Below are 22473 nucleotides of genomic sequence, written 5' to 3' on the forward strand. Positions count from 1 at the left end.
AACTGAAACACAAGGACTGATTTGATTTCTCCTTGCTCTTATCAGCAACCCAATTGGAGCCTGAGGTGCTTTAAGCTAATGTTGGATGGTGGACATCAGTAGGAGAAGACTGGGAGAGAGGAATTCTGATTTAGTGTAATAATAATAATATAAAAAACAAGCAAACTGCTGCAGTTTAATCCTCTAAATTAACTGGGTGAAGGAGGGGAGGAGCGACTGAGGAAAGAAACAAAACAAATCAAAAAGATATCCAGCATATTTTCTGCTAAGCTCCATCCTGTTAGTGTAGATGACAATCAACAGAATTTCAATGAATATGGTGAGTGAAAAAATGGGAGTGTTAGACCCTCATGTGCCAACTGCACACACAGAAAAATCAGTTCTGAACAACCCATTTGTGAGATAATGCCCTCATCTGGACACAACTGGGGATGCAGTCCCTTTCAGAATAGATATTCAGAATAGAATTCTGAATATCTGTGTATCTGAAGAAGTGTGCATGCACACGAAAGCTCATACCAAGAACTAACTTAGTTGGTCTTTAAGGTGCTACTGGAATGAATTTTTTTTTTTTTTGAGAATTGCAATGGTTAACATTTCCTTTTAGGTTTTGTAAATTTCTAAAATATGTGTTATTCCATTACCGTCCACACACCTTATTTTTCACATTGTTTAACACTTCCATATTGAAACTAAAAAGGGAGCAAAAGGTTATTTTCCATACAGTTGTATGGCTTGTCTGACTCAATTTTTCAGTTTCATGTGCTGTATGCTCCATGCATTCCCCTACCCAGTGCTCCCACTTCTTGTAACTTATAAAGCATTTTTAAAAAACAAAAACAAAAAACCCTGCAGGGGCTGACTCTAGTGACTGACTTTACCACACAGTTGACACCTGTAGAAGAGCATGTCTGGCAGAGTTCAAAGGACTTGCCAGCTGGAAATGACTTAAGAGAATGACCTCATGTATGAAGAGCCGATGGATGAAGCTTGTAAACAGGTCCTGGTTAACAATTTTCTTCTGGTTCTCCAGAAAGGTACAACTTTCTAGTGCCAATGAACCCCAGATATTACCGATATGACAAGCCAGCCAGCAGATGTTAGCGAGATAGCCCAGTAATTATGAATGAGATCAGGCAACAGCAGCCTAGAGCCTCTGTCTAGGTCGTGCCACTGCAGTTGGTGACGTGCGGGGAGCTAGAACCAAATTAAATCATTTAAAATTCCACAAAGGCTAGAATTTACTTTTCTGTGTGAAGGGCTGTATGTGTGTGCATTGAGTGTTCTTCAGCGTAACATCTTCCCCCCGACAACAGACACCTGCTGTCTAAATTGGTGCTGCCCCAGATTTACTCACTGAGGTTTAGGATATAATGAGTACTCCAAGTAGAAAAAAAAGCAGGGAGCAGAGAAGGCAGCAACGTTTCAGAACCTTTCAGGACCAAGTCACACGTGGGTGTCCCATTTAACTAATCCCACTATCTAGTGCGAGCTAAACAGGAAAGCCAAGCAAACACGTGTGGGTGTATTGGAGCTGCCTCTGCTCATTTATGACTTATTCCCAGACACATCTTGTTAGCTCGCAAGTGAATCAGGACCCTGTCACCCCACCTCGTATTCTGTCACAGTTGAAGTGATTGATGTTAATGCCATTCTGAAGCTATTCACATAAAAAGGTCAACAGTGAAATCAGATCAGCGGGTATTAACATATTTGTCATGTGCCTCTCATCTTCCACAATGAAGAGCCTCATACGAAAGTCTGCACTTCCTCTTCCTTCTCATGTACTGATGCTTGCTGGGTTATATTAGATGTTTTTAAAATAAAATAAAATAAAATATCATGCTTAATAACATGCATCTGTTTTCAAAAAGACCAGCAAGCTCCTCAGGTGCCAAAGATGTCCAGTCAGGATCTCGTAAGATAACTGTCTTCCTAGCAAGGGAGACAGTCGCCATGGCAACTTCCAGGCTTCACCCATCAACAGCTTTTAGAATTTTGACAATTCCGAAAGGGACTATGAAGGAATTTCAATTAGAGCCAGCACTTATATATTTAAAAGGCAAACTTTTTGAAACAGAAAAAAATAATCTGTTAAGATAATGCTAACCAACGTCACGCCGGAAATTTTAAAAATGTGTTTAGTGATACGAGAGGCATTTTTTAAAAAAGCTGTCAAAATATTAAAAGCAAACACTGAAACTGGTAAAAAAAATATAGAAAAGAAAGCGAGAGAGAGCAGGAAACAAATAATTTATGCAAGCTTTTGCAATCACTATGTGTGGAAATCTGGCTGAGACAGATGTGCTCAAGCAAAACATGATGAACATAACACAACACCATTTTAAGAGCAACTTCTTGGATAATGGATGACTGGGGTTTTGCTCAATACCTCCCCACTTCACCACAAATGTTCTGTGAATATGTACCCCCTGCCCGTATCATACTCCTCCTCATCGCCAATGCCATTGTAGCTTGCTCTCACCACTGAAATACTCTGCACTCACTTACAGCCAATTCTATGCAAGTTTACTTCAACATTTGTCCTGCTGAGTTCAGTGGGGCTTACACCCTTGTAAGTCAGTGTTTCCCAACCTTGGGCCTCCAGCTGTTTTTGAACTACAATTCCCATCATCCCTGACCAGTGGTCTTGCTAGCTACGGATGATGGGAGTTGTAGTCCAAAAACAGCTGGAGGCCCAAGGTTGGGAAACACTGTTGTAAGTGGTGTGTGGGAACTTTTTCAGACCAAGGGCTGTGTTTCCTCATGGGCACTTTTCCAGGAGCTGCAAGCCAGAGGCTGAATCTTTCAAAACCTTGAGCAGGACTAGGGATAGTGGAGGCATCTACAAACTTGGATTCCAGAAGATCTGATCAGGGCACATCAGGGCCTGCAGCAGATCATGGAGTACAATTTAAAATATAGGGTTCTGTGGATCACTTTACCAGTCCAAGGCTTGCAGCACTGCCTGCTTCTGCTTGTGAGCAGCTGGAAAAGTTCTGCTAAAGCTTTATAACAGTTTTGTTTTTTTAAAATAGAGACTGTCTTATAAGTGCTTTTGTTAACATTTGAATTTCTGCGCTAAAATCTGCACAGAAATGCAACAGGACGACCTTAGGCTGGGTGGGTCTGTTCATTCCTAAGTAGGACCCATAGTATGGTGAAAATAATACACATAGACAGTCCCAGATTTAGTTCTGGCATCTTCATCTGAAAGGATCTCAGGAAATAGCTTCCCTTGAGATCTTGGAGCAGCTGCCAGTGTGAGTTTATCAGAGTGGGCCTCATTGGCTACAGTCTGGCTCATTATGAAGCATTCCTATTTCAAGGTAAATATTGGCAGCCTCCAATGGGATCTGGAAACCAGGAGCCTACTTGCCCTGTTGTAACATCTGGAGAAAGTGAAGAAATGAGGTTGCTATTCCCCCTCATTTTCTCCCTGTTAACCCTAAGAGTTTTCAGTCAGAGAAAAGGTAAACAAACAGGAGAGAGAAAAGAAAACTCCCAGGGTTGTTCACAACATTTTTCAGTGTCAGTAGGAATATGCGAATTTATACATTTTGGTTTATCTCTGTTTCTCATTTTTCAATTCAGTTCTACACACAGCCACACCGGTTTGCAATTTTTGTAAGCTTTCGTGAAAATTCATCAGCGTTGTATTGCAGATTTCTCCTAACATACACATGTGAGCAAAGCAATTTCCCCTATTGTAATGCACTTGGATACCTTTTTTTTTTAAAAGGTATATTTGCATTTATATGCACAATTTAAACTGGTTTGTGAATTTTTCTACATTACTTGGCTAGAGAAGTGCATTGCAAAATTCAGAGAAGTGTGAATTTCGAAGGATGGCTGTGTTTCAGTCCCCGTCTTGTTTTGGAAAATGTGAATTCAGGAAGTTCACCTGAATTGTGAGCCAGATCGAATTTCTCCCCATCCCTAAATGGCTCATACAGAAACAGTTGCTTGTGTTTGCTAGCACAGCAAACTGTCACAAAACCAAAAGACTTGAATAGTTGTGATTGCTCACATCAGAATGGCCACTTTCGAGCATCTTGGGTTGGTGCTTTGAGTTGTGACAAACAGTGATTTCTCCACAGTGGGAAGATTATAACCGGATGTTTCAGTCCCTCTGAAGAAACTACATCTGGAAAAGCCCTTAAATTGCACCATTTCCTGAAACTTTGTTTCTAACAATTATGCTCTATCTTCCTCTTAATGAAAACCTGTTTTAAACTAATATAATTATTTTAAAAGAAAAGGGGGGATGTCTGTGATCAGAGGGACTTCTTAAAAAGGGAAAATATGTTTAATTATTACTTTTCATGCACAGTGCTCAAATACAAAACTGCAGTACATATTCTCTGTGGAAATGATGTACCTCACACAATATTTTGTGTCTTTTGAGCAAAGTTATACATTAACGTGTTTCTAAAATGATTTCTGAGTAATTTAAATCACAAATAAAACTGCTGGATGCCTTCAACATTTCAAACCTAATAACTTTAGTATGATACTGTAGGGTACCTTATGCTGTGGAACTAAGAACTCTTAGATTGTTCAATCTTAGCTCCTGAATTTCTCCATTTTAAGGTCACGTTGTGGTGAAAAGAGTCTTTCTTTTAATGAAATAAATATTTTCTGCTTCATATTTCAGCACTCAGTTTATCAAGTAAGCCTTAAGCTTTTTTACCAATTAATGCTACAGCCCAAATCACATAGATATGCTAGTTCCTGAGGCAGTATATTCATGCCTGTTACATTTTCCAGTCTAAATACTGACTAAGCCTAACTAGGGAATGAGATGATGGCTCCAGTCTAGGAAAAGCAGGGACTCATAAAAATGACAAATATATTATTTTTTGTTTTCTTTTTGTGTTTTTCAAGCAGCAGTTGAAGGATTCACAAGTATCAGACACTGCGTACCTCCAGACTGTCACTATTTTGGGGTGGGATTCAACCTCGTATCAGCAAATTCAGGTTAAAGCCAACTGCGAGGTTTTGCACAACAAACCCACTTCTGCAAAAATTTGATTTATTTTTATATTTTTTTATTTAGCAATAAGGAAAGAGTTTGGGGAAATGCATAAACTGTGGGAAAACACTTGCTTTGCCTGATCTGAAGGCAGCCCTGTATCAGTAAGTTTTTAATGTCTGCTGTCTCACTGTGTTTTTATATTATAGTATATTATGTATATATTATTTAACATTGTCCAGCCTCCTTGCAAACAAATCAAGGTGCTCAATAGGTTCTCTGAAAATGCCCATTTTTTCCTTTGTTCAGAGCATTATTTTACTGTCATATTTACAGCACACTTCTAAGCATATTTACTCAGTGGTAAGCCCCCACGTGTCCAGTGGGATTTGCTCCCCATTAACTGAATTCAGGATTGTAGCTCTAGTCCCAGATAATGGGAATCCTGATGAGGCAGGAAGTGACATCACACACACCATGTGATGCTGCACGTCCATGTTGCAGCTGCAGGCTCCCACGATCCTTAGGGTGAGATGGGCACCCCTGGTGGTGTAAAAATAAAACAAGAGCACTTTGAAAACCCAAAGAGCTTTGTGTACATTGATAAGTAATCCTCGCAAAGTTAGCCACTGCAAAATTAGTCACTTTAGTGAGGGTGAGAGCTAATGACTTGCCTGATGCCACTCAGGGTGTCCATGCTTCATGAGGCCAGAACTTCTTAGTCAACATGCTTATAAAAAATAACCAAGTCAGAATTAACCTGAATAACTTTATGTAGTACATGTTTACCTCAACCTTCCTCCAAGGACTTCAAGGTGAAGTTGGTGGGTTCTTCCTCCTGCCACATTGTGTCCATACAGTGTGGTAGGTTAAGCCGAGAGATGGCAATGGCCTGACCAATGGCTCAATCATTGCGTGTTGTGGCCGCAAAGGAATTTGAACCTAGAGCATCCCACTCCCAGTCTAATAACACTCCAACTGGCTCTCCCCTCCTATGGCCAATTCCCTATACCTTTGAAGGGTGCAACTGGCAGCTATTTTGCACAACCCATGCATGGGTACATATACCACATCTCAAAATATTTCCGACTAAAAACTTGCATTTTAATCCATTTACCAGGCGGGTGGGAAATAACAGTAACATGGTTGCAGCACAGCCTTGTTTTCCGGCATCAGCTCGCCTTTCTCAGCTTGCCTGGCCTCATTGTGTATGTGTGCCTGAAGCCAATTATCCTGGTGCCAGGGGAAAGTGTGCAAAACCGTATTGGAAGCTAATGCAGCACAAAGGGGTCCTTCATCCCGTTTATGCCTCTGGAATGTGTGTGGGGGGGAATAAGGAGAGAACTTGACTCATGGAGCCAGATGTAAGTGAGTAAAGGTGTTGTGGCCATGATCAGAAGAACATCTCATAATCTTTAAATGAGGTTTTGTGCAAAGCATTCCCAAGCCAACAAACTAGTCGTGTTTATTCCGATAGAGAGCTGTGAGATGTATTTCATCCATACTATGTTTTGCATTAATGTTTTTTAAAACAGAGTGCCGATGGTAAGATTCATATTACCGATTCCAAAGTCTCATTTTGTGTTGAGCCTAAAACATTGCATTGAACAACATGCAATGTCTGGCATCCAAACACTTACAAGCCAAAGAATAATGAAAAAAAGCTCTCTGGATCCGAGCTCACAGGCTGCACCATCTGCCATAAATTTTAAGAAGTCAATTAAAAAGTTCTTTAGCCAATATCAGTAATGGGTAATGGGAGCATTTACGTGATTGCTAATGGCTGGATTTACATGATGCCTCAAAGTGTTGGTTATGAGGTTTGGCAGCAGTACAAAATTAGCCCTGTGATTATCACTACAAATTAAGTTTATGTTGATATAATTAGCAGTTGCAGGATAAAGAAATATTTATGCTGATACTAAAAAACAATAACGTCTTGATGAAAATGTACTTTCAAAAAGACTAAGCAGCCTGTGTAATCTGACTCCAGATGTTTTATTGTCTTTCTTCCTGTACATAAAACATCTCATAGCAGCCTTGGATGGACACCCTTCAATTCTTACTTTTCAGAAGTGGGGTGGTTGTTGATCCACATCCTTGCTCATGCTCATCTGTCTGATAACATCAGAATCAGGCAGTTCATATGGGAGGGTCTAAAGCATGCCATGTGATTTTCCAGAATCACATATTGCCAAAGCGGCCTGGGATGCAACAGAAGACAGATCTATCAAAGAATATTAGCCATGACACGTCAAATTGAGCATTCATGATTAGAGCTTTATACCTTTCTGTGCTGGATGTTGGGGGTGAATATGCCCCGTCTCTGAGCTTTCCCCAGCATATAACTGGCCACTGCTGGAGTACTGAAATAGACTAATTCTTGATATATTCTGGCTGTGTACCTGTTCCCGGTTACTCTGGCTCCCCCCTCCCAGTGGTGTTCAACACATGACATTAGCCACAATCCATAGGTATCCTGTCGATTCTTGAGAAGAACTCTTGCTTGTTGCGCTTTCCCTCAAATCATCTTTCACCCAATTGCAAAAGAAGGCAGCGGTTAAGCTGTGGTGTGTACATTTCAGGCAGCTGTTGCACATGCTCAAAGGACAGCCTCGGTGAATTGGGAGTTCATCGCAGGGAAACAAATCAGGTAATGAGCATCAGGCGAAGATCTCCCCTAGGGAAGAGATACACATATTTTGTGCATATCTTTTCAGACGATTCCTTTGCCCAGCATGACATTTCCCCATCAAATAATTCTGAAGGCATTTTGAACATAGATTTATTCGAATGCTGGGAAGTGCTTAGGAACATGCAAAAGATGGGGCATTGTTGTATCTTGCCTGCACCTGTGTTTAATTAAGTTGAGCTGAAAGTTCCTGAAACGGAATAGGTTGCTGTTCTGATTTCTGTCACCCCTAGGAATACTTTCTAGTGAACCTGAAATAGTTTCAAGAGCATCCAGGTGGAGAGCCACAACATGTCAATGATATGCAAGTTATTTGTTTTCCTTTGGGCTCCCAGAGCAGTGGTAGCATCACTTTATACAGGCTTAATTTATCTCTGCCCCACTCCTACCTCTAAGCTTGAGTAACAAATTGTGTACAAAATAAGGCTCCATATGGAGAAATTGGACAAAGAGAAGTTTTTCCTCCTTCTCGCGTGGCACGAGATCTCGGGGACATCCAGTGAAGCAGAATGGCGGAGGATAAACAGGGCAGACAAAGGAAAATAGCTTTTCATAAGGTGCATAGTTGAATTATTGGATTTGCTGCCATGAGAGGCAGGGATGACCGCCATCTTGGATGGCTTTAAAAGACATTTGTGGAGGACAAGGCTATCAGTGGCTACTAACCTTGATGGTTATGTTTCACTGTTGATGGCAGTATGTTTCTGAATACCATTGGTTGGGAATCAGAAATGGTGGGGAGTGCTGTTGCACCCCGGTCCTGCTTGCAGGCTTCCCAAAGGCATCTGGTTGGCTGCTGTGAGAACAGGACGCCACTGGCTTGATCCAGCAGACTCATCTTATGTCCTTATGGCTAAAATGTTTTTTCCTCGTCAAGTGTGCAACCCTTTGCTCACTTATTATTTCTTATTTATTTATAGGGCTTATTACCTACCCTTCATCATAAAGGCCCTGGGCAGATTACAACAAAACAGTGGTACAGTTGAGAATCAAATAAAACAAAGCCACAATACAACACAAAAATTTCTATTTAAAACGGAGAAGAAAGGTAGATCCTAAAATATATCTCAGCAGCTAAAAGCAAGGGAGAGGAGTAAGTAAGTCCCATGGAACGCAGTGGAATTTACTTTCAGTCAATTCGCATAGAAAAGGGCTGTTAGTGTTAATTCTCTACCCATCCAATTTCACAACTGGTTCCTATTATGTTAACAGTCTTTGCAAATCTCAGGATGGGAAGCATCAGTAGGAGGGGAACTTAAAGGACGTGTTAAATTCTGCAGGAGCCAGAAACACTGTGAATAACAGGTCATTCTCTGTGAGTTGGGCTGAAATGGAGAGGGCAAGAAATTGGGCCGCTGCACAAAGTTATTTTTCTTTCTTTCTTTCTTTATTATTTAAAATATTCTATGCCACCTCTGAACAGACTTGATGTGGCTAGCAAATCAATAATTTAGAAAACTCAGTAAAAACAAGCAAAATCCCCCAAACTCACTGTGTGTTGGGCCCAGTCAGGAAGTGCCTCTTTTCCAAATACCTCAAAACCTGTAGCCGGCAAGATATTCAAGAGGTCCAATTCCTAGCTGGTGGGGATTCTGCATGACTCTATAACAGTATTCTGCCATTTATGCCTTAACTTTGTACTATTTTATTATCCTTGCTGAAAGCAATAAAAGCATTATCTGATTCAGACAGAAATTTCTCCACCAAACAAAGTGAAAACAAAGGAAAATGACAGCCCATTTAGCTGTTTCCGAGGTGCAAGAGCTCTAAAGGGAGCCAAGTCAGACTAGGTTGGCCATTAAAATGGTCAAACTAAACAAGCTACAATTAGAGAAACTGCTTCCAGACAGTCTCCCTTGGATTGCCCTGGTTGTGGAGTTAAGAATCTGAAGGGCTGAGTCATCATAATTGTCTCTTGTTTAACCTGGCCAGTTATAAACATTGGGTTGTATCTCGTGCTGTGCCAACAAGGTTCCACTGGAGCAACAGGGCTTCAGTTTCCTCTCCTCCCTCTACGCACTCTCAAAGGGTGCTCCAGAAGATCCCCAAAGTAGTGGAACTGGCTTTGAACTGCACACAGGGCAGCTGGAGGAGACAGGAGAGGGAGAGGAAGTTATATCGCATGTGCAGAAGTCATTTGTGCCAACAGAACTAAAGGCAGAAACAATCATATTTCTCTAAGGAAGTTGAGGGGCCAGCACTGTGAAGGCCCTGTCTTGTGTAACTCTGGTGGTGGCCCAAAGGGCCACAATAAATATGATAATGTGAACCCCTATAAATCCTTCAGTGTGCTTCTAATAGAGAAGTTATGGTAACCTGTTGCTTTATGAAACTGATGATTTTGCAAGTTGCTGCCCCCCATTGGGGCAGAGGTACAACCAATATGTGAATCACAAAGATACAGATCATAAGCTAGAACATAAATTGATACATGGTGCAAATGGCTACACGTAACACAGGTTCCCAACATGCATACTAACACAATGTAACAGAAATTAGAAGTTTAACAGAAAGCGCTGGGAATCAGAGCTGAATCAGCAGAAATTGCTAACGCTTATTGCACATGTGTATTAAACATGAATGAGGTAATGATGTACATGATTGGTGAAAATTGAAATCCTTCATTTGAAATGTTATAAATACCACCACCTGGACCCTTGAGCGGGGTTGCAGTTTTGCGAAACAATTCGACTGTAACCTATTGCCTAGCAATAAACAATGGACTCCTAACTCCTCTTGTCTCTGAGTTTTATTGGTGTAAACTGAGAAGATAAGTCATTTTTCTCTCACAACATAAGCACCCTCCTGCAAGCCACACCTTGTAGCAGCTCCGCAAATCCCCCCCCATATGCAACCAAGTTTTGAATTTTGTCTTTCTGAAGCTGAGGATTGTGGTGATATATATAAAATATGTAATATCACCCCTATGGTATATGAAGCCAGAGCCCATTTCTAGGTATGTGAAGAAACCACCCTAAATGCAATATGCAAGAAGCTGTGGGTTGCTGAAATCATGGGATCCTAGCCAATGTTAATCCTACTCAGAGTAAACCCATTAAAATTAGTGGACATGACTAACTTAGGTTTATTAATTGCCATGAGTCTGTTCTAGATATCATTTAGCTGGATACAGCCCACGGGCTGTTAATCCTGCTGTTAATTTGGTCCAGTTTAATTACCTGAGCAGTCTTAGTCTACTCAGATCACCTTGCATCAGGCCAGGGAGATGGAAATTGTTCATTTCCCTGGAGCAGCTATGTTTGCAAACAATTTGCTTTCTGCGAGAGAACCTCAACATTTCATTTGTCATGCTTCCAGTAAATATGACAGAGTTGCTAGACCTGCGTATGTAAATCCTAGCAAAGCTGTATTTCCAAATTGAGTGTTTTCAAAGGTGTGTGGGGGGGGCGGGTGAGTAGGTGGGTGGAAACAGAAAGCACTTTTTAAAAACCTTGTTAACATGGCTCTTATTTAATTCCTTTTTGCAGCAGCGTGTATCTTGTAGACATTTGTATGACAGGATGTAATTAATGTTTTGTGGAATTAAATGATCTTTTTTGGGGGGTGGGGGTGGGGACAGGGAATAGGTTATACATAGGTTTTCAGTTAAATAACAATTAGGCCTCATTAGGAGACTTTCCACTTGCTGGTACTTGTTTTAATCTTGGTTCCAGAAGCCATCATTTGTTGTAAGATGAAAAAGCAGATCCTGTGAACATAAGTGCAAATTGGAAAAGGTGTGTGTGTGTGTGTGTGTGTGTAAAAAGAGGAGAGAGATAATGAGCAGTTAAATGTTTTACAGAGCCCAAGCACATTTATTCCTTGCTATTCCATATGCTCAAGCTGTTCCTATTTACCTTATTCTAGAAATATACTGTCTAGAATAGGTGGTGAGGTGCTCCTTAAAGATGTCATTAACATGGGCACTCTGGTGCATGCAGCCCAATATCTGAACGGTGAGAGATTTTTGGGTTTCGGCGCTTAGCTAGGGTTTCCTTGGAATTAAGGTCACTGCAGACTGTGGTGCCTTTCGGATATATGGTTTTATTTACATATCTGTGCAACCTGCACATAATTTTATTTATTCAATTTCTCTACTGCCCACCACCCGAGGATCGCAGGGCGGTTTACAATATAAAAACACAGAAATGTGCAACATAATGATGAAAACAATATCCCACCCCACAGTTTAAAAGGCTGTAGATTGACTAATTAGCCAAAAGCCAGGGGAGAAAAGGAATGTACAGTGGTGCCCCGCAAGACGAATGCCTCGCAAGACGGAAAACTCGCTAGACGAAAGAGTTTTCCGTTTTGGAGGTGCTTCGCAAAACGAATCTCCTATGGGCTTGCTTCGCAAGACGGAAATGTCTTGCGAGTTCCTGCGGGTTTTTTTCCCTTTCCCCCCTTTTTCTAAGCCGTTAAGCCGCTTATCAGCTGATCCGATAAGCCGATAAGCCGCTAAAAGCTGCTAAAAGCCGCTAATAGCGCTAATCCGCTAATCCGTCAATGGGCTTGCTTCGAAAGACGAAAAAACCGCTAGATGAAGAGAATCACAGAATGGATTCTTTTCGTCTTGCGAGGCACCACTGTATTTGCCTACCGTAAGATCGCCGTAGAGGCACCAACTTGTGAGGGCGACGGGGGGGGGGATGTTGTACAAGCAACACATGATGTCATACCATGATGTCAGGACATTGAGAGGAGCCAGGGGTTGAACCCTGTGGCAGCATGGCTTCAATAGTCAGTGGCTCCTCTTCCCCCTGCAAAGAAAGAACCGAAAATATACTGGTATTTGCATATGAAAATTCCTGCTCCGGTGGTTCGCTGAGGAAATCATGTTGTGCATGGAGCTTGCATGCAAGCAACACTGTCTTGACTCTGAAGTGAATGAGAGACCTTTTCTTGCAAAAATGAGCTCTGTACTGTATATGCCCTGGAGCTCCTGAAGAAAGTTGTCCCAGCTGTTAGAGCATTATGAAAACAATAATCAGAGGCAATATTCCAGACTGCAGGTTTGCCTTTTCTGGTTTTGTTCTAGTACATTTAGATTTCAAAGATAAACAAGGTAAAACGAGCTGCAGCTGTCTAGAGTGTGTATGTAATACCCATCCTATGGGCTTCTAGGGAACTGTACTCTTTTAAACGGGGAGGTATATTCTGGTAATCAGAGACATCTTGGTACCTTTGATATATGTTACATACAATATAGGCTCTCGGGGTGTTGTGTGAGAGGCCACTGCAAAATTCCCTGGATTTAACAAAAGCCAAAGTAAGCTCCGTGTGCAGCACAGCAGCTGGGGAAATGCCTGGATCAGTTCCCAGCGCCGGGGAAGCGGTGCAAATTATGCCTTTGTGCCAGCAGCAGGAGTCTCTTTACGCAGGATCCTATGAGCTGGTGTTGTTGAAAAGTAGCTCACAGGATTAAGTCTTAAGGTACAGCCACAGCTTCACTTTTCAGGGGAAAGGAACCTCTTTTCCTTTCCAAGGCACCATTCCTAACTCTGACGACTCAAGGATTAGCAGGAGAAAGAAAGCAGATTGCATAATGACATATGCTGAGTCACCAGAATGCTATTACATTTTGGAAACAGGACAGGCCAGGCCAGTTTTTAAAGTGCAAATATGCTTATTTCTCTAAACAAGAGGACCGAGCAAAACATAATATCCATGCCTTTCTTTTGTGGTATCTGTTTGTTTTGCTCTGTCCTCTTGCATATATATTTTTTTCATAACTCCAAATGTGAAGCTGAGCTTCCAGGACCACCTAACTAGAGACTGAAATATGTGCCTTAAGTGCTTTTGGCCAAGATTTCAGAAAACACTGGTAATAAATAACTTTGAGCTGGTGTAGCTAACAAATTTGTCCTTGTAATTTTGTGTGTGTGTTACCTCTGGCACGGTGGTCCTGTGGTTGCATATTAGTTACAGCAATAAGCCTTCCTTTTGTTTTTCTCTCCCCATACACATTTGACCATTTCCTTTCGCAGAACAGGCCACACTCTTCAGTGTCCACAGGTGCTGTTCAGCAAACCATTACATCCTCTTTTCAATTTTGAAAAGCCAACATTTCTGGTTCAGCATACAAAATAGGCCATATTTAATTACTTTTTCAGTGTTCATACTGAGTTATATTTCAAATGTACTATGTGTATACACAAACACACACACACGCTGCCATTTTATATTTCTCTGGAGTATTTTGTTTGCTTGAATTCAGGATTTATTTTCCCATTCTGCTTATGTAAATTGTTTGTGCATCTGTGCATTCTGAATTCATTTTATTATCATATTCGAGTCATCTTTGTTTATTTGCTTCATGACAGGAGGAGTAAAATATTAAAGACCTATGCTGAAAACAACTGGTTTATCGTACTCCTGCACTTCTAGAGCAGATAAACCAATTATCAGAGCAGTCACATGGGGCGGTATTTTTGCTAGGCTACACGATTTCAGGCTGTAGTTGAAGGCCTGCACGTTTGAATGCTCTCCCCTGCCTATGATAAAGAATCTTTCTGGGAGAAGGTTGTAGGTGTCTCTCTCAGGGCCGGCTCTACCATTAGACTACAAGGTGGCTACCTCAAATGGCAGCTTCTGATGGCACAGCCAAGAGCAGCAGCAACCTACTAACTCCCCCAGAACCCACTAAACTAGTATGCTGCCCTAAGGTGCACTGAAGGCTGATGTTCCACTCTAAGTGTTAAAGTAAGATTCAACTGCCTGTACTTTTGACTTTTGCATTTTTTTGGGGGGGGAGGGGCACCTTGTCCTTTACCTGTATGTGTATAGATATTGTGTATATAAGGGGGCATCAGGTTTTCTAGGTCCATGGGCACATAGAGCTGAAAGAAGAAATGGAGATGACCATTCTTTCCGTTGCCTCCTTCAACTCTACTTTTCAAGGGATGAAAGAATCATAGAATTGTATAGTTGAAGGGAACTACAAGGATCTTTTAGTCCAACCCCCAGTGTGGGGCTTGAACCCACAACACTGAGATTAGGAATCTCATGCTCTACCAACTGAACTGTCCCTCAGAGTAAGCACCATCACCAGTTCATGACCAAGAGGGCAGTGAGTGGCTGGGCTCACAGGAGAAGACTTCAAGGGTGCCATGGAACTCATGGTACCCCTGCTGCATATCAGTGTGTGTTGGGGGAAACAAGGGGACACTAATCTTCCACTCCTATGCCTGTCACTTGAGACAAATGTCTCATTCCACTTCATTATAGGCTCAGCCCTGCTATTCAGAAGGGAGACTGGTACTGAAGCAGCATTCATTGGTGACAGCCCAGGTCTTGACCATCACTGGAATGAAGAAGGTAAAAAATGTTCTTTAAAGTTGGGAAAGAGCCTGCAAACGCAAAGTTCACAAGACATTGCCAAGTGAATAACCAAAATGATTTTATAAAAAAGTGTTTCAGTACAGTCCATTTTTGCCTTTAAAAACAAATCTTTGCACTTTTGTTCAACCAACTGCTGCTACTTGTGTGTCAGGCAAGGTTGACCTTATTTGCAGACGATGTGGATGGGCTTGGCAGCAAGCCAAGACAGAAGTTGCCTCAACATTGTTATCACCGTTAAAATGTCCAGAATAAAGTTCAAGTAGGTTTAGGTCGGAGGGCTGATTTCTAATAACTTTGCAACAAATCTTTTTCATCCTCTTGATTACCAGTCTGTACTCCCTACTCCTCACCCTGCAAAGCAGCCTTTTCCATTTGCCCAAATTTGTTACAGGCACCCTATGGATCTGCTCCAAATTTTGACATTTGAACCATTTCTTAAAAGTGGCTTATGGGATCATTTGAATAAGAGGAATGAAATTACAAAGGCTTAAAAAACCACCCCCACCCCCAAAAAATGGCACAGCTCTGCTGGAGTGCAGGCAGCACAAAAGGATTTCAAAGTCCCCTCTGCATTTTCTCACCTCATTTCTAATTATCTGACACTCAAACACCAGAAAATCTTCAAATAATTACAACAGGTCTACAGAAATGTAGAAGGGGGCCAGAGGAGAATGGGCCCAATCCTTTAATAGGAACCTGAATTCTTACAGTGGCTGAAAAAATGCCCTTGGGAAGGCTACAAGCAGAACCTTAGGGCAACAGTGCTTTCCCCACTTGTGGCATCCCATTAACTGGTATTCAGAAGCTTTCTGTCTATAACACTGCAAGTAGAAAAAGAACTAATAGCCATTGATAGCTTTATCCTCTAGGACTTTGTCTAAGCTCCTTTTATAGCCGTCAAAGCTGGTGGCCATTACTATTTGTGGTTGCGAATTCCATAGTGTAACTATGTGTTATGTGAATAAATACTTCCGTTTGTCTGTCCTGAAACTTCCAACATTCAGTATCATTGCATGGTCGCAGGTCCTAGTATTATGAGAAAGGAAGAAAAACTTCTCTCTATCCACTTTTTCCATCCATGATCCTGAACAAGAAAGACCTTAGACATACCTTTGCATCTGCAGAAATGCTCGGGATGGGGAGGGGAATAATTATCTTATAGTCTAGATCATGACCATGCCACCATCTTAGATCTGAAAGAGACTTTGATTGATCAACATGGTTTATTAACAGTGGGATATTAATTAAATCAGATTTTAACGGGCTGTTGCGGTTGTGAAAGGACATTCATTGTTCGTGATGTGACATTTGAAAACAGAAAACAAAACAAAACCCTAAGTGCATTTCTTGATTCAGAGAGCAGCCCTGTTCCAGAGTTAGGTGCATGTTGCATCAGTGTAAAGAAATGGGTGCCCCACCCATATGGCACCCTCCAGCCAAATGAGTCTCTGTATGTATAGGAGTTTTCTGCATACGATCACAACTCCAGGACATGCTATAAAGATGGATGGGAAATGTTCTCTTACTCTGTTGTACATGAATATTTCGCTTCCATTCCTGGTTGTCCTCAACACCTTGTCATTTTGCCCAAACCATCATTTCACTTAGTTTCTCACCAAGCTTTTTAATATCTTTGTTCTTTTACTTCTTCCCATATCTTGTGGGTTTGTTTGTTTTGATTTGATTTGATTCTCAGTCTGCTGCCTTCCAGCATCCTGAAACCAATGCAGAAGCAAGACGGAGCTCTACAGCTTCTCTATATCATACGCTAAATTAAGAAAGGCCAAGACCTTCAAAAGCACATTATGCTGCTTGCATATTCTCTCTTTAAAATATATACTCTGAGAAGTTCCTAATTGCTAATTTAAACAGTAGCACTCTCTTTTTTTGTGTCAGTCTTTTTGCTTCTCCCACGCTCTTTAAATAATTAAATGGCTAATTCCTCTTCTCTCCATTCCCGCACAAAAGGAAAGAAACAAAGGAAACTTTTTACTATTTATGTTACAAATGTCTTTGGCTGCCAAACAGTTTGCTATTAGGAAAGCACAGAGGGTTTTGCTGATAAAAGCCAGGAATTTCACAGTTCCATCTCACACTTCAGGTTGATAATAATTGGTTTTAATTTGCACCTTTTTATTTCTGTTTGTTGGCACAGCAGTCCCAGCTAAGGTCAGGGTGTCAAGCTAGACTTAAGCAATAACTGTCTCTTTGTTTTTGTGAATTCTTTCCTGGAACCACCCAAGAGTGAATGAGAATGCATGTTGCATTATCCACTGGGAAGGCTCTTCACCGTGAATGGACGCAACATTGAAAAATAAGCTGAGTGGTACTGGTATACTGCACCCATTCTGAAACTGTGTGTCATAATCCATCCTCACAAAAGCAAGTGCTTCCTAGTTTTATGAAAGAACCTACTTCAGTGGTAAACGCTTTCCTGCAGAAGATCCCAAATTCGGTCTCTGGTAATTCCAGGGATGGGGAACCTGAGGCCCTCCATGTTAAGTACAGCGATTTAATTTACTGAAACTGAGAATGCTTAAATGCATTTAAAAGGTAAAGGTAAAGGGACCCCTGACCATTAGGTCCAGTCGTGACCGACTCTGGGGTTGCAGTGCTCATCTCATTTTATTGGCTGAAGGAGCCGGCGTACAGCTTCCGGGTCATGTGGCCAGCATGACTAAGCCGCTTCTGGCAAACCAGAGCAGCGCCCGGAAACGCCGTTTACCTTCCCGACAGAGCAGTACCTATTTATCTACTTGCACTTTGACATGCTTTCGAACTGCTAGGTGGGCAGGAGCAGGGACCGAGCAACGGGAGCTCACCCCGGCACAGGGATTCGAACCGCCGACCTTCTGATCAGCAAGTCCTAGGCATTACTATGTGTTTAATTCTGTATTTTTCTCCAGTAACTCTCGTGTGATTGGTTAAATTTGGTCACATGGGAGGTATCCTATTCCATTTGTTTCAAGGTTTAAGGAAGAAGCTGTAATCTTCAACTAAGAAAAGATAAGCCCATGCTTGCATAAGGATGTGAATGCAGATACTTTGCATATATTCTTCTTTAGTCATATGTTCTGCAAGGAAAGGTTTTTTGAATGTTTTAACAAGTGTTTGGGCATTGTTTTAATTTCAAGAAGAGTCAATATTGCACAGGGTGTTGGCTTCCTAGGTGCAATTTAGCTACTCTGCTAACACTTCAGAGGTTGTTGGATTACAGTTCCCATCATACCTGACTGTGGCCATGTTATCTGGGACTGATGGGAGTTGGGGTCCAACTATATCCTGAGAGCCACACATTCCCCAACCCCGAGTTAAAAGAATCAGGAAGTAGGTGATGGGGGGAAGCTGCTGGAGGTCATAATAGACAACACTGGGCTAAGTGGATAACAAATAGTCTGACCTCAAATAAGGCACCTCTCTATTTAGCACAAGGGATCCAGGGAGGTATAAATGGTTTTCTCCTCCCGCCCTGCCCTGCCCCTCATGGAAACTGTGTGAACCAGGCTGTTTCCAATCAGTCTTCAGCAGGGGAATGGATGTTCCTGTATCTGGTGTGAGGACTGGATCATTCAATTGCTTCCAGTCCAGATATACCGTATTTTTCGCTATATAAGACGCACCAGACCACAAGACGCACCTAGTTTTTGGAGGAGGAAAACAAGAAAAAAAATAATCTGAATCCTAGAAGCTAGAACAGCAAGAGAGATCGCTGCGCAGTGAAAGCAGCAATCCCTCTTGCTGTTCTGGCTTCTGGGATAGCTGCGCAGCCTGCATTCGCTCCATAAGGCGCGCACACATTTCCCCTTACTTTTTAGGAGGGAAAAAGTGAGTCTTACAGAGCAAAAAATACGGTACATCACAGTAGAGACCCACACAAAACAGATGGCTCCTCTGTCTGAGGGCAGGTAGTGCATCATTCTGCACACTCCAAGCCTTCAAATGTGCATCTCATGTTAATACAGTGGTACCTCGGGTTACATATGCTTCAGGTTACAGACGCTTCAGGTTACAGACTCCGCTAACCCAGAAATAGTACCTCGGGTTAAGAACTTTGCTTCAGGATGAGAACAGAAATCGTGCTCCAGTGGTGTGGCGGCAGCAGGAGGCATCATTAGCTAAAGTGGTGCTTCAGGTTAAGAACAGTTTCAGGTTAAGAACGGACCTCCGGAACGAATTAAGTACTTAACCCGAGGTACCACTGTATAGGGAAAAGGGTGCATCAGAAGTCTGGGAAACACTGACATTTCATGACAAACAGTGTTTTCAGGGAATCGTATAAGAGTTTGGCAGAACTGTTAAGGCAATGTTGAGCCTGAGGGATTTTTATTTGCTCTACATAGCCATTTGCCGGCTCGAGGTTCACAGTGAACCACTTTGAATGAATGCTTCATCTGCTGACATTCCAATTCACACTGACCCACTTTTTTTTATTTTCACACACACACAAACTATAGGTGTGTGTGTTAGTCCGAAGGCATGCATTCTGAAATACCTGCTGGTCATTTTTTCATTGAATCAAGACTAACCAATGTTATGTTTATTGATTGCCTTCCAGTTCCTAAGTCCTTGTACGAAGGACATTTTGCAAATGCAAATGTGATTGATGGACAGAGACATTTATATTCATGAAAGCTAAGCAGGTTAAGGTTATTGTACACTCTGATGTTGTCAATAATAATCAGGAAGAGGAGGGATTAATCAGAAAAAGTGTAAATGAACGAAGCCCTTAATCTGATTGTCTCACTTCAGTTCCACTAAGCAGACAATAAGGAGAAAAAGTTTTGTCCACAGGCAGAAGTAATCTTCTTCTAATTGTTAATTTTACATTTCTTGCCAGAGTAACTCTGCATACAAGACAGAAACCCTTGCTTGGTCACTGATAATAGGCATCCTTTCCTTTACTCAGTTCAATTTTTATTAATTACAAAACACTATCAGGAAGAAATGAAAACAAATTGAATTTGCTTTTGTTACCTATTTATCACCCAGACACTTTTCAGGGGACACTGTAGGTCCTCTTGGTGGCTTCATCCTGGCAACAGTCCTTTTATTTTTCCCAAGAAAGCTCACCACATGATTCAACAGCCTTCTGAAATTAGCTCAGGGAAAGTTAAAAAAAAACACACGACACCCGTGAATTAATTTTATTTATTTCATAAATTGTTTTATAAAATTAATATATGGAAACAAAAACAAATGTGGTTAATGAAATGAATGTGCTTCTAATGCCCGAGCAATGAAACAAGCAAGGTCTCTAATAATGAAAATGAAAGTAAATGTAAAACCTCCCCCACTTCCATATCCTAATGGCGCAGAAAAGTCATAGTTAGTCAATGGTGGGGCAAGTGAATTCCACATGTAACCAGACTAAGTCTTCTTTACTGTTGTTTCATATGTTCCAGGGCAGAGCTGGGCAACCTATGCCCCCCAGATGTTACTGACCACTGACCACGTTGGCTAGGCATGATAGGAGTTGGAGTCCAACAACATCTGGAAACTCACAGGTTCACCATCCCTATTCTAGAGCCAGACACATCTGACAGTAAGAGCTGTTCGACAGTGGAATTTGCTGCCAAGGAGTGTGGTGGAGTCTCCTTCTTTGGAGGTCTTTAAGCAGAGGCTTGACAACCATATGTCAGGAGTGCTCTGATGGTGTTTCCTGCCTGGCAGGGGGTTGGACTCGATGGCCCTTGTGGTCTCTTCCAACTCTATGATTCTATGATTCTAGATTATTTTGCCCATCTGGCCAGTAGCATCTCTATGACTGGCAAGGGCTCTCTAGAAGAGAGCAGTGGTGAATTTATTGTCCGCAGAACCCTGTGTACAACCTTTATTTTGGGGCCCTATTCATTCACCTAAATAAATGCACATGTGTCCAAAAATATGACAGGGTGACATACATAAGAATGGTTTAGTTAATAACATGGCTTATCTTTTTGAAACATGGCTTATATTATTATTGTTTCTGGCTGGAACCTCCCACCACTCCTCATTGTTTCAGCCTGTCCCTGTCACTATGTGGGCAAAATAGTTCTTCTACGAAGGCACCCTAAATGTTCAACCTGACATCCCCGAACGACAAGGATGGCTCTGCACATCAGGTTGAGCAGCTGAGTTGCCAACTGACCAAAAAGAACCCAAACTACAGCCTGTGGATTAAGCTGTTGTTTGAAGCACCGGAGCAAGCTCCGACAAAGAATCTGGCAACCCCATTGAACAGTTACTCCACTGCAAATGGAAGTTCTTCCACAGAGAAGTGGGGGAGCATCTGAGGTGCAGCAACAACCTCTGTGGCTTTGTCTGCCTGAGCTCTTCTGAAGCTGCAGTCATTCTTAACTGTTACATGCCATTTAGGCCCACGTGGATTTCCAGCCCCGCTTCTGAGGAACAGTTTGCTCTAGTCTGGAAGGTGCTGCGTTAGCATTCCCAGATGCCCTGCCTCATTTCAAGAGGAGCTTGGGGGTAAAAGGAAGGAAGAAGAAAAGGCAGGAAGCTTGGGGGAATAGAGGCTCTTGGGTTTCTTCAAAATCTGGTTCAGATCGGGTTAATTGTTTGTTAGATGAACAATGATCACCCCAACCACTTAATTCATTGTTTAAAATTTGTTAACAAAGGAAATTTAACGATATCTTAATTGGGAAGGATTTCTAATTTGCATCAAGGGCATGTTAGACAAACAAGACACAATTCTCCCTTTTGTTTCCCAGCACTGTGGCAAGAAAGATTACATGATATGACACAACATGTTCCACATTTGCCATTTATCATTCTATAGCCTTTACACACTCGTGCTGTATAATTAGTGCCTTGGCTAATTTTACCTGTGTTGTTGTTTGCCCTGTAATTTAGAGAGAATAGGCTGCGCTGACGCTTTGTGATTTAGGCTGGGGCAATCAGCTGGCATTTTGCCACAGGCCTGCTGCTGATATCATGTGACTGTGATGAAGTACATATGCTGCAAAAACGCAGGGAGGCTTTAAGGGCCTTGATTTAGTTAATTACACTGTGCAAGTTGAGTAGCTCCCCTCAGTTTCCTCCCCCCCCCTCGCTTTTCTCTTCTTTTTTACTAATAAGTGAGAATCTAACCCTCTCAGGCTCAGGCCTATCTCAAAAGCCATTGTACGTCACTGGAATAAAACCCTCACATTATCTATTACTTAATTATTTAAAAGCATCTACTCTGTTTTCATAAATTATCTATGTGTCACAGACATTGGCATACAAGCATGTCAGGAAGGGGGAGAGAGGGGTGGCAGCAAAATGTCACCAGTCTCTCAAGGGACTCTGTGTGCGCACATGCTAAGAGGCCATAATTTAAACCAAATATATATATTTTTAAAGCCATTCAGCATTGCAAAGCACAGCCCCAAGCACTGGAAGTTTTCTCCTAGACATCCCACTGACTGAGTTGATGCCAGACATGGAGCACATAGCCCAGACACCTCATAAAACAGGACATATCGGG

General features: G+C 41.8%; 1 long non-coding RNA gene across 1 annotated transcript in view; it reads left to right on the plus strand.

Moving 5' to 3' along the window:
- The first annotated feature begins 3288 nt into the window (after positions 1-3288).
- The window catches only part of LOC310713741, a 49327-nt gene continuing 30142 nt past the window's right edge, over positions 3289-22473 (plus strand). The window contains exons 1-2 of the long non-coding RNA XR_014529446.1: positions 3289-3329; positions 14895-14984. This is a non-coding gene — a long non-coding RNA (uncharacterized lncRNA). The remainder of the gene's footprint in view (positions 3330-14894; positions 14985-22473) is intronic.

This window comes from Podarcis liolepis, assembly GCF_965112155.1.
Source record: "Podarcis liolepis genome assembly, chromosome: 8".
NCBI classification, from domain to species: Eukaryota; Metazoa; Chordata; class Lepidosauria; order Squamata; family Lacertidae; genus Podarcis; species Podarcis liolepis.